At 41.9% G+C, this 12,764-nt stretch overlaps 1 protein-coding gene across 1 annotated transcript in view; it reads left to right on the top strand.

The window, feature by feature from the left end:
• The first annotated feature begins 1,616 nt into the window (after window positions 1–1,616).
• The window catches only part of LOC109904324 (FERM domain-containing protein 6-like), a 47,003-nt gene continuing 35,855 nt past the window's right edge, over window positions 1,617–12,764 (top strand). The window contains exon 1 of the mRNA XM_020501584.2: window positions 1,617–2,108. The gene's annotated coding sequence lies outside the window, so the exon portion shown is untranslated. The remainder of the gene's footprint in view (window positions 2,109–12,764) is intronic.

Raw genomic sequence — 12,764 nt, forward strand, 5'->3', positions numbered from 1 at the left:
TGGGTCCTGGGGGTAGATCGTCTCGGTGGCTTTTGTAGTTCTAAGGTCTCAGCTTTTCTACAGTCACATCAAAGCATTGTGACCCGGGCAGAGCCAAAGGGGCTTAGGGAGGCCTTAGAAGGCGTACTTCAGTCCATGCCCCTTTAATGTTGGCCACTCTATTTCTCTAAACTGACAGGCAGGCTGTCTGCATTTGATTGGGTCCATAAAAATTGAATTACTAGTACGAGCACTCCCAATAATGTATAAATTAATGGTGGTCTGAGGGGCTTTGCCTGTTCTGGTAATTATATTTCTATGGTTGGCCTGGACCTCAACTCCTAACCCTAATTACAGGTCAACAGAGCAACAACGGTATCACAGTGCGTCCCAATCAGAGATCGCAGTTCTTTCCAAATGGCACCCTATTCCCTATATAGTGCACTATATACTACCCTATGGGCCCTGGTCGAAATGACTGCACTATATAGGGAATAAGGAGGCATTTGTGATGCAACCCACTCCTTGTTGACAACGTTGCAAATGCTTAATCCCATTACTACTGACAGAATGGTATCATACTGGAAAGGGCAAGACAGGGGATGTCTGTATCCCACATGGCACCTTATTCCCTATATAGTGCACTCGTTTTGACCAGGGCCCACAGGTGCACTATGTAGGGAATAGGGTGCCATTTGGTATTGCAGACATTTTCTCTCTTAGGTAGGTGTTGCAGCTAGGGCTGTGAGATGATTCATAGAATGACTAACTCTATGTCGTGGAAGTATTACACATGTATTGACATACTCCTCGGGGGTTCCTTTTCATCAAACTCAGTCTAAACTCATCCCCAGGCTTTGCACAGAGCTTGGGGAGAATATCTGGTGCATGAGCCTTAACCCAGTCTTGGACACATACAAATACTGTCACATGTATAGCATACTGTGTAGGTTATGTGCACTAGCAGGATGTTGTTGCATTATTTTCAAACTACGTCTTTGTTTCACCTTAAGAGTTTAAGAGTCCCCACCATACGGTTCCTTAACTCTGTTTGTGTCCCAAATGTAATCCAATATTCCCTATTTAGTGCACTACTTTAAACCAGGGCCCTATCGAGCTCTGGTCAAAAGTAGTGGACAATATAGGGAACAGGGTACCATGTAGGAGGCATGCTGTCTCTGTTCCATATTATTTCTTGACCTGCTGTAAGGGAAGAAGCTCTGGCCTAGCAGGAGAAAGTCTTATGGCCCTCCAGAGCCCTATGTAACAAGAGTAGTAGGGCCACACCATGTCACTTCTCCACAATGGGAAAATACAGACAGACACCTTCTCTCTAAAACTGATCCACTTCTACAATGCTCAGACTTGTGTAGTCTGTAGCCTTCTACTCTCCCAAGTAGGTAAGCTTACTGTAGTAGAACGTCTACATTCTGAGAACATTCTGTTATTCTTTGTTGGAAAAGGTAGTCTGTTATTTTATTCTCCCTATCCAAAGTCTATGATTTATGCATATAAAACCATGAAACTCTAAACCTATAGGGCGTTAATGTCCCCAGGCTGAACCCGCTTCCTACGAATGGGTATTCTAAGCGCCGGTAGTATTTCCCTCTTCACTGCCACCAGGCTTCCAAAATACTGCTGCACTGCTACAGTCGGGAATGGGACGGGAGGAATGGAATGACAGGCAGCCGTTAGCGATACCAACTATTGGTCGTTGAGGGGTATCAGTACGTTCTATATAGTATTTTTTTTTACATATCAAAAGAGCAACGGAATATCTGTATGATAATGTTTGGATTATTATAATTAACATGAATTTAAGGATATTTTCACTGAAGAACATTTGCTATTAAAACAAAAACGAAATGATGTCAAATCTAAACGAACCCCCGCCATCCGTGATTTGAAGCCGTCTTTCCAGCAATTGCACATGTAATCCTAGGCTACTTGTTACTGATCCAAAGGCATATAAATGTGGCGCTCTACGAAGCAGCTCTGCCCCGTCTATATTTCAAACTTTAGCCTGCATTTGCTGACGATAAATTGGATTTACTAAAGCGTTTGGATACAACTTCATCGGATAATACTTTTTGTTTTAAAGGAGTTAGGATTAGTTTTTGTCATGAAAGGTAAGTTTATTTCAAAAGCTGCATTTTACATCTCTGCTTTCGTTCTTTGTCATTTCTCTTGCCACTAATTTAAGTGATCCACCTCCTCTGCGCGCATGGACGAAGTTATTCTGTCCTGCTATTCCAACATTTCTAAACTATATTAGGCTACACGAATGTTATAAAATGTATTCACTCGTTCTATGTTTGCAATATATGTTTTCAAACAGTATTTCAAAACTGATTAAAGTGTGGTCAACGGTTGGTTGTTCAAAACAACCCGGACCCGATCAATTCCTGTGCCTACAATTTGGCTAGCGATGCTGTCAGAATGTTGCCGCTATCCGTTATAGGCAACATTACGAACTTGAAACAGAGATGCATTTTGTTGCAACAATGTAACGATCTTTCTCACTATAATGGCTGATGTTTATTCTACATTTTGTGAGCACTAATTTGACCCTCTCATCGTTATTTAATGCATCTGGCTCATCGACGTATTGCTTTTTATATGACCCTCCCCTCACTGTTTCGTTCCAATGCATTTACATACACCAGCTAGTGCAGTACTTGTTATCATTGCAGTTGGCTATAGTCGTTCTTTCCGTAAAAAAAAAGACTGCCACCAAGTTTACTGTAGGATGCGGTCTCTCGTGTCAAATGCCACCTGGAAGTGGTATGTTTTTCAAACCTAATAACAGCAGCCAGCATGCTCAATTTGTGATTAAGTTGCACATTACTTAAATGTCTTCCCTAGAACATCATCACTGTTCCATTCTGGAAGGGGTCACACTTTTTTTGACTTCTTATTTTAGCCTTCCTGTCCTCTGGAATGGAATCTGGCATTCGATTATAACCATGCTATAATACGGTTCTGGAATGAAATGACTCTGTACGGAGAGACATGTAGGCTATTGAAGGGGAGACTGTATAGAAATCGAATAGAATATTAGAAATTGATATAGAAGGATACAACTAGCATAGAACTAGGAAAAACTAGGAAATGTGGTAGAAGAGAGGTGTGTGTGTGTGTGTGTGTCCAGCCTGGTCTCATAACCTAGACGTAACATAGTAAATATACATTTGGGAAACTGAAATTAGAAGCCGGATGTGGAGGTCCAGGGGTGGTGTGGATACATGTGGTCTGCGGTTGTGAGGCTAGTTGGACGTACTGCCAAATGATCTAAAACGACAGAGACGGTTTGTGGTAAATGGACATTCAGTTATCTGGCAACAGCTCTGGTGGACATTCCTGCAGTCAGCATGTCAATTGCACGCTCCCTCAAAACCTGAGACATCTGTGGCATTGTTTGTTGTGTGACAAAACAGCACATTTTAGTGGCCTTTTATTGTCCCCAGCATAAGGTGCACAATAAAGGTGCACCTGTGTAATGACCATGCTGTTTAATCAGCTTCTTGATATGTCACACCCGTCAGGTGGATAGATTATCTTGGCAAAGGAGAAATGCTCACTAACAGGGATGTAAACAAATTATTTCACAACATTTGAGAGAAATAAGCTTTTTGTGCGTATGGAACATTTCTGGGATCTTTTATTTGAGCTCATGAAACATGGGATCAACACTTTACATGTTGTGTTTTATATTCTGGTTCAGTATGTAATACAAATTGTAATTCGTAACATATCATAAGATACATGTGATGGACATCCACAAATTAATACATACGATACAAAACAACATATCATACTAAATGGATTGTCTTGGATTTACATACAGAATAATAGGATATGCTCTGAGACCAGGTTGCAGCAGGCCTGTATGTTTGCTTGTTGGGGACCTGTCTTCCTGTTTGCTTCAGTATTCAGGAATGCCAACAATTCCCTCCCTGTGGCTTTCCTTCCATTTAATTTCTATAATGGACAAGAGGCAGGGGAAATCTCTGCACGTTTTATTCTGAACTAAAGACATACAATTACTTTGTGCAGATGATATCGTCATATTTTCTTATATAACTCAATTTAACGTACTGTATAACTCCTTTCCATATTTCGACCTGAATACCTGTGTGATTGAATTACCTGGAAAATATGTTTACCTATGTAGACCAATCCAATAACCCAGTGGTAGTTTCCTCCACACAATTATGCCTAATAGTTTAAGGAGTACTAGTGAAGCTGTAGTTTATGCCTTCGTTGCTCTACCTGGTTTGGGATCAGCTGTAACACTAGGCCTTATGGCTGACAGGATCTGGTAGCTTGGTGGATAGGCATGCAGCCCCCTAAAGGCCGTTGCAGACTGTACGTCGGATTCAGTCTTTTACGATCATCACGTCACACTGTGCGATGTTACTAAATTCAAATCTTGATATCAACCTGACCAGATTGTACGATTCGCTTCAGTTCTGTCGTCACATTCTGCGATTAGCTTGAGAGGCTACGTCAGCCAACGTAGGCTACGTCCTCTGCAGCGGTGTATTTGATCTGCCAATGTGCCAGCACCAGCAGCACTTGTAGTAGAACATTCTATTTTGATTGGTCATTTTGTGCATTTCTTAAAATCCTATCAGGTAGCCTGATTTCAGATGTATCATATAAACAACATTATTTGGGAAATCCCTCTTCTTGCACAGCATGAAAACGTTTAAATCAAACTACAGTATTATATTATTCTGACTATTCACAATAATTGTTTTATGGTGTGCACACTCCGTGCCGGCCATGTTCCTATTGGTCAGTCACCGGGATCGGCTTGTAACACCAGCCGATGAACAGGCCAAGACGTAGACCCTGTCACGCTGAACGGGCCAAGACGTAGACCCTGTCACGCTGAACGGGCCAAGACGTAGACCCTGTCACGCTGAACGGGCCAAGACGTAGACCCTGTCACGCTGAACGGGCCAAGACGTAGACCCTGTCACGCTGAACGGGCCAAGACGTCTGACAATCGTCTATGACCTACGAATTTGCCCACAACGTGGACATTTTGTCAAGGACAGCGAAATCGTCACATAAGACGGCTAAAATGGTACAGTCCGGCTTAACACATGGCAGTCCAATCAGCTACCTCTGGCTACTACATACATTCTATGTTTCCTTCTCCAGCTGTTGAAAGAAAACAGAAGAAAAACAATTGCCTGTTTTTGTGCTTATTTGTCTAGTTGATTGAGGATACAGAGCAGCCCCACCTGCTCCAAACTGATGTTCTCTGGTAAAACTAGAGACAGTAGAACCAGAGTAGAGAGACAGAGCCATATTAAAGACCGTAGAGATCGAGACACATAGATCGGAAAGAGACACAGAGACAGTAAAGTGAATGGTGCTGTGTCTGTCGGGACAGGAATGAAGTCTCCACTGCCTGAGCAGGAAACAAAATGACATGTTTTAAGTAAGCCTCCCGAGTGGCGCTGCATCGCAGTGCTAGAGGCGTCACTACAGATCCGGGTTCGATCCCAGGCTGTGCCGCGACCGTGAGACCCATGAGGTGGAGCATAATTGGCCCAGCGTCGTCCGGGTTAGGGGAAGGTTTGGCCAGCTGGGATGTCCTTGTCCCATCGCGCTCTAGTGACTCCTTGTGGCGGCCGGGCGCAATGCACGCTGACACGGTCGCCAGCTGTATGGTGTTTCCTCCGACACATTGGTGCGGCTGGTTTCTGAGTTAAGCAAGCAGTGTGTCAAGAAACAGTGCGGCTTGGCAGGGTCAAGTTTCGAAGAATGCATGGCTCGACCTGAGTCCGTAAAGGAGTTGCAGCGATGGGACAAGACTGGATATCACGAAATTGGGGAGAAAAGGGGTAAAAGTATCAACCAAAATATTTAAACAAATATATATTTTTTATTATTTATGTAAGTAGGTCTTTCCAGGGCCGTCCAGCTCTACACGGGACAGACCTTTTTTCCTCTGAGCAGCTGTTTGTGCTGTTTCAATTGAACCTATTTGTTTCTGCCCATGCCCAAGTCATCCTACCAAAAGCATCCTACCTTTGTTTTTAATTATTGAGCCTGGGTCCCTCTATCCTCCTGAGGATCTTCAGTTTGGATTTACACTTGCTGTTTGGTTTTATGTGTAAAACCTGACTGATTCACTGACTCCTCCTCCTCCACACCAAAGACCATAACCTCAGGGCTCTCTCTCTTTCACTGCTACTGTCGCAATCTATTCTGCAGTGATAACCAGAAAACATAGTTCTGGGTGCTGGAACTGGAGCTCGCAAAGCTGACATAGACTCTTACATTCAATTCAAAGGGCTTTATTGGCATGGGAAACATATGTTTACATTACCGAAGCAAGTGAAATAGACAACAAAGAAAAGGGAAAATAAACCATGAACAGTAAATATTACACACACAAGTAAAAACAATATGTGTAGACATTTCAAAGGTTGTTGGCAGTGTTGTAACAATGTACAAATAGTTGAAATATGAAAGGAAAATACATACGGTTAAATAAAGGTTGTATTTACTATGGTGTTGTCGCTCCACTGGTTTCCCTTTTCTTGTGGCAACAGGTCACACATCTTGCTGCTGTGACGGCACACTGTGGTATTCCACCCAGTAGATATGGGAGTTTATCAAGATTGGATTCGTTTTGAAATTCCTTGTGTGTCTGTGTAATCTGAGGGAAATATGTCTCTCTAATATGGTCATACATTGGGCAGGAGGTTGGGAAGTGCAGCTCAGTTACCACCTCATTTTCCCATCATCTTGAAGATATTGTCTAATTTCTGTCCCTCATGAGGAGAGGGATAATGAAAGTTCACAAAGTAACAAGTAAAGGTCGGCCTATCAATTAGTTAGTGTTTTTACTGATATCAGTTTTGTTTATGAATTATTAAGTGTTTGAAACTCGAAATTCGAAGGCAATTAATGAAAAATCAGAATTTCTGCAGTTGAATTGGCTACAATGAGAGGTCAGAGTAGTCACAAAGTTCTGTAGAGTAAAGAAAAGTATAGTCCTGTACAGTACAGCACACGAGATGAAATCAAATGAGATGTTATTGGTCACATACACATGGTTAGCAGATGTTATTGGTCACATACACATGGTTAGCAGATGTTATTGGGCACATACACATGGTTAGCAGATGTTATTGGGCACATACACATGGTTAGCAGATGTTATTGGTCACATACACATGGTTAGCAGATGTTATTGGTCACATACACATGGTTAGCAGATGTTATTGGTCACATACACATGGTTAGCAGATGTTATTGGGCACATACACATGGTTAGCAGATGTTATTGGTCACATACACATGGTTAGCAGATGTTATTGGTCACATACACATGGTTAGCAGATGTTATTGGTCACATACACATGGTTAGCAGATGTTATTGGTCACATACACATGGTTAGCAGATGTTATTGTCACATACACATGGTTAGCAGATGTTATTGGTCACATACACATGGTTAGCAGATGTTATTGGTCACATACACATGGTTAGCAGATGTTATTGGTCACATGGTTAGCAGATGTTATTGGTCACATGGTTAGCAGATGTTATTGGTCACATGGTTAGCAGATGTTATTGGTCACATGGTTAGCAGATGTTATTGGTCACATACACATGGTTATTTTATTTTTATTTTTAAATTTTTTACCTTTATTTAACCAGGCAAGTCAGTTAAGAACACATTCTTATTTTCAATGACGGCCTGGGAACAGTGGGTTAACTAGCAGATGTTATTGGGCACATACACATGGTTAGCAGATGTTATTGGTCACATACACATGGTTAGCAGATGTTATTGGTCACATACACATGGTTAGCAGATGTTATTGGGCACATACACATGGTTAGCAGATGTTATTGGTCACATACACACGGTTAGCAGATGTTATTGTGAGTGTAGCGAAATGCTTGTACTTCTAGTGCAGCAATATCTAACAAGTAATATCTAAAAATTCCACAACAAATACCTAATACACACAAATCTAATTAAAGGAAATTAATAATAATATATAAATATATGGATGAGCAATGACAGAGTGGCATAGGCTAAGATACAATAGATGGTATAAAATACAGTATATGCATATGAAATGAGTAATGCAAGATATGTAAACATTATTAAAGTAACTAGTGTTCCATTTATTAAAGTGACCAATGATTTCAAGTTGAATATATTATAATGGACTACACTCTACTGTGCTGAACTCTACTGTGTTGTACTACTATGCTGAACTCTACTATACTGAACTCTACTGTGCTGTACTATACTGAACTCTACTGTGCTGAACTCTACTGTGCTGTACTATACTGAACTCTACTGTGCTGAACTATACTGTGTTGTACTATACTGAACTCTACTGTGCTGTACTATACTGAACTCTACTGTGCTGTACTATACTGAACTCTACTGTGCTGAACTCTACTGTGCTGTACTGTACTGAACTCTACTGTGCTGAACTCTACTGTGCTGAACTCTACTGTGCTGAACTCTACTGTGCTGAACTCTACTGTGCTGAACTCTACTATACTGAACTCTACTATACTGAACTCTACTGTGCTGAACTCTACTGTGTTGTACTATACTGTGTTGTACTATACTGAACTCTACTGTGCTGTACTATACTGAACTCTACTGTGCTGTACTATACTGAACTCTACTGTGCTGAACTATACTGAACTCTACTGTGCTGAACTCTACTGTGCTGAACTCTACTGTACTGAACTCTACTATACTGAACTCTACTATACTGAACTCTACTGTGCTGAACTCTACTGTGTTGTACTATACTGAACTCTACTGTGCTGTACTATACTGAACTCTACTGTGCTGAACTATACTGAACTCTACTGTGCTGAACTCTACTGTGCTGAACTCTACTGTACTGAACTCTACTATACTGAACTCTACTGTGCTGAACTCTACTGTGCTGAACTCTACTGTGCTGAACTCTACTGTGCTGTACTGTACTGAACTCTACTATACTGAACTCTACTGTGCTGTACTGTACTGAACTCTACTGTGCTGAACTCTACTGTACTGAACTCTACTATACTGAACTCTACTGTGCTGTACTATACTGAACTCTACTATACTGAACTCTACTGTGCTGTACTATACTGAACTCTACTATACTGAACTCTACTATACTGAACTCTACTGTGCTGTACTGTACTGAACTCTACTGTGCTGAACTCTACTGTACTGAACTCTACTATACTGAACTCTACTGTGCTGTACTATACTGAACTCTACTATACTGAACTCTACTGTGCTGTACTATACTGAACTCTACTATACTGAACTCTACTATACTGAACTCTACTGTGCTGTACTGTGCTGAACTCTACTGTACTGAACTCTACTGTACTGAACTCTACTGTGCTGTACTATACTGAACTCTACTGTACTGAACTCTACTGTGCTGTACTTTGATGTCCAAACTTGTGAAACGGTAGACTTTGTTAGCAGATGATGTTACTCTTCAATAACACAGACCCCCAAAGCAAATTAGGGAAAGGAAAATGGAAGTATTCTCATTCAAATAGTAGGAATCATGCGGGGAGGTAGATGTTCATGTGTTCAGTGATTCTCTCCTGAACAAAGAGACAGGATGTAGTTTATAACCCCGCCCTAGCCTGTGGTTGACCAATTAGAATTATTTGCAATAAAACTGTGCCAATGGCCAAATACCAACTATCCTGTTTCAGACTCAATATATAGACAAATTCCTCCCATGTCTCTGCATTAATCCCCTGTTACAGAAAATCCACAATTTCCCTTGATCCTTAGTACTTTATTGACCTCTCGTCCTCTGTCGTCCTCTCTCTGCGTTATCTTCGAAATATTCTTAACTTCTAGGATTGCTTCAGATTTGGTCTGGGCCATCCAAATTTGGTCTTGTTTGGGGTCAGAGCTCATTAAAATAATATCCAGGTGTGTAGAATAATACCCTTATATACAAAGAGGATTTTGCATATTTATATTTGTGTATCTATATAGGATACTTCACCGTGAAGAGAATGACATTCATATCCATCATTATGCATTTATTTGTTGTACAGATCCGGAACCCATGATGAAATTCCTTTTTCACAATTCCGTTACAGGATCTAAACCCACTTAAACTATCAAAATATATGTTTTTCAATGTGTCATATCATAGCTGACACCCCCTTCTTTCCGCAGACATCGTTGAATCTTCATTTGGATATTAAAATTTTTGGAAAACGTGGGAATAAAAAAACTGAGGGGGATTTTACAGAAATTCTGTTACCAAACTTGGCATCTGCACTGTTCTTCCAGAAAATGTGTTTTTGTAAAATTGTCATTTTGTTGTATAATTTGTTCACCTTTGAAATCAAAGATTTTTGTTTGGTATACAGGGCATTTGGAAAGTATTCAGACCCCTTTTTCACATTTTGTTATGTTACAGCCTTATTCTAAAATGGATTAAATGTTTTTTTCCCTCATCAATCTACATACAATACCCCAATGACAAAGCAAAAATTGTATTTAGTCTCTTTGCTGTGAGACTCGAAATTGAGCTCGGGTGCATCCTGTTTCCTTTGATCATCCTTGATGTTTCTACAACGTGATTGGAGTCCACCTGCGGTAAATTCTATTTATTGGACATGATTTTAAAAGCTACACACCTGTCTATATAAGGTCCCACAGTTGACAGTGCATGACAGAGCAAAAACCAAGACATGAGGTCAAAGGAATTGTCCATAGAGCTCCGAGACAGGATTGTGTCGAGGCACAGATTTGGGGAAGGGTACCAAAACATGTCTGTAGCATAGAAAGTCCCCAAGAACACAGTGGCCTCCATTCTTAAATGGAAGAAGTTTGTAACCACCAAGACTCTTCCTAGAGCTGGCCGCTGTGAGCAATCGGGGGAGAAGTGCCTTGGTCAGGGAGGTGACCAAGAACCCGATGGTCACTCGGGTCACGCTCCAGAGTTCCTCTGTGGAGTTGGGAGAACCTTCCAGAAAGACAACCATTTCTGTAGCACTTCACCATTTATTGTAGAGGCCAGATGGAAGCCACTCCTCAGTAAAAGGCACATGACAGCCCACTTGGTGTTTACCAAAATGGACTCTGACCATGAGAAACAAGATTCTCTGGATGAAACCCAGATTGAACTCTTTGGCCTGAATGCCAAGCATTACATCTGCAGGAAACCTGGCACCATCCCTATGGTGAAGCATAGTGGTGGCAGCATCATGCTGTGGGAATGTTTTTCCACGGCAGGGACTGGGAGACTAGTCAAGATCGAGGGAAAGATGAACGAAGCAAAGTACAGAGAGCCTTGATGAAAACCTGCTCCAGAGCGCTCAGGACCTCAGACTGAGGCGAAGGTTCACCTTCCAACAGGACAATGATCCTAAGCACACAGCCAAGACAACGCAGGAGTGTCTTCGTGAGAAGTCTCTAAATGTCCTTGAGCGGCTAAGCCAGAGCACGGACTTTAACCTGGGGAGACCTGAAAATAGCTGTGCAGCGATGCTCCCCATCCAACTAGACAGAGCTTGAGAAGATCTGCAGAGAAGAATGGGAGAAACTCCCCAATTACAGGTGTGCCAAGCTTGTAGCGTCACACTCAAGAAGACTCGAGGCTGTAATTGCTGCCAAAGGTGCTTCAACAAAGTACTGAGTAAAGGGTCCACATACTTATGTACATTTTCAAAAATGTCTAAACCTGTTTTTGCTTTGTCATTATGGTGTATAGATTGATGAAAAAAACAAAAATTTAATCAATTTAGAATAAGGCTGTAACGTTAACAAAATATGGAAAAAGTAATGGGGTCTGAATACTTTTCCGAATGCACTGGCCATTTTTAAGTCTGTTACTTGTCCTACACTATATAAGTAATGTGGCGCTATTTGGGGGACAGTCCATGAGTATACTTTACCCTTTAGTCATATCTTATCTGTGAACTGTGTTCCTGGAGTTGTAAGTGTCTGAGGACAATATGGCACAGTAACGTAAGACTGATGGCACCATGAGAAAGGATGGGGCGACAGATATCATCATTGAAACGGAGAGATACTCTCCCTTCCATTCTGCCTGTCTTTTATCTCCAACTCCTCGAAGGTTGGTACACACACACACACACACACACACACACACATTTTAACTCTGATTTTCTTAAAACTGCATATGTGGTTAAGGGCTTGTAAGTAAGCATTTCACGGTAAGGTCAGCACCTTGTATTCAGTGCATGTGACATATCAAATTAGATTTTACTCACTCGAACCTCCCTCTCATTGTAAAGTTGTAAAGCAGAAAGATGCCGTTGGCTAGCTCCCATCCTTCCTGCAGGTGTCTGTTTCCCTTATTGGATTGCTTTCCCCTACCAGTTATACTTGGTCTCCTTCTGGAGTTGGCGCTTACAGCGGTGCTGGACTGCCAGCGGTGCTAGACTACCAGCGGTGCTAGACTATCAGCGGTGCTAGAGTACTGGACTACCAGCGGTGCTGGACTACCAGCGGTGCTAGACTACCAGCGGTGCTAGACTACTGGACTACCAGCGGTGCTGGACTACCAGCGGTGCTAGACTACTGGACTACCAGCGGTGCTAGACTACCAACGGTGCTAGACTACTGGACTACCAGCGGTGCTAGACTACCAACGGTGCTAGACTACTGGACTACCAGCGGTGCTGGACTACCAGCGGGGCTAGACTACTGGACTACCAGCGGTGCTAGACTACCAGCGGTGCTGGACTACCAGCGGTGCTAGACTACCAGCGGTGC

This window comes from Oncorhynchus kisutch, linkage group LG14 (genome assembly GCF_002021735.2).
Source record: "Oncorhynchus kisutch isolate 150728-3 linkage group LG14, Okis_V2, whole genome shotgun sequence".
In the NCBI taxonomy this organism is placed as follows: domain Eukaryota; kingdom Metazoa; phylum Chordata; class Actinopteri; order Salmoniformes; family Salmonidae; genus Oncorhynchus; species Oncorhynchus kisutch.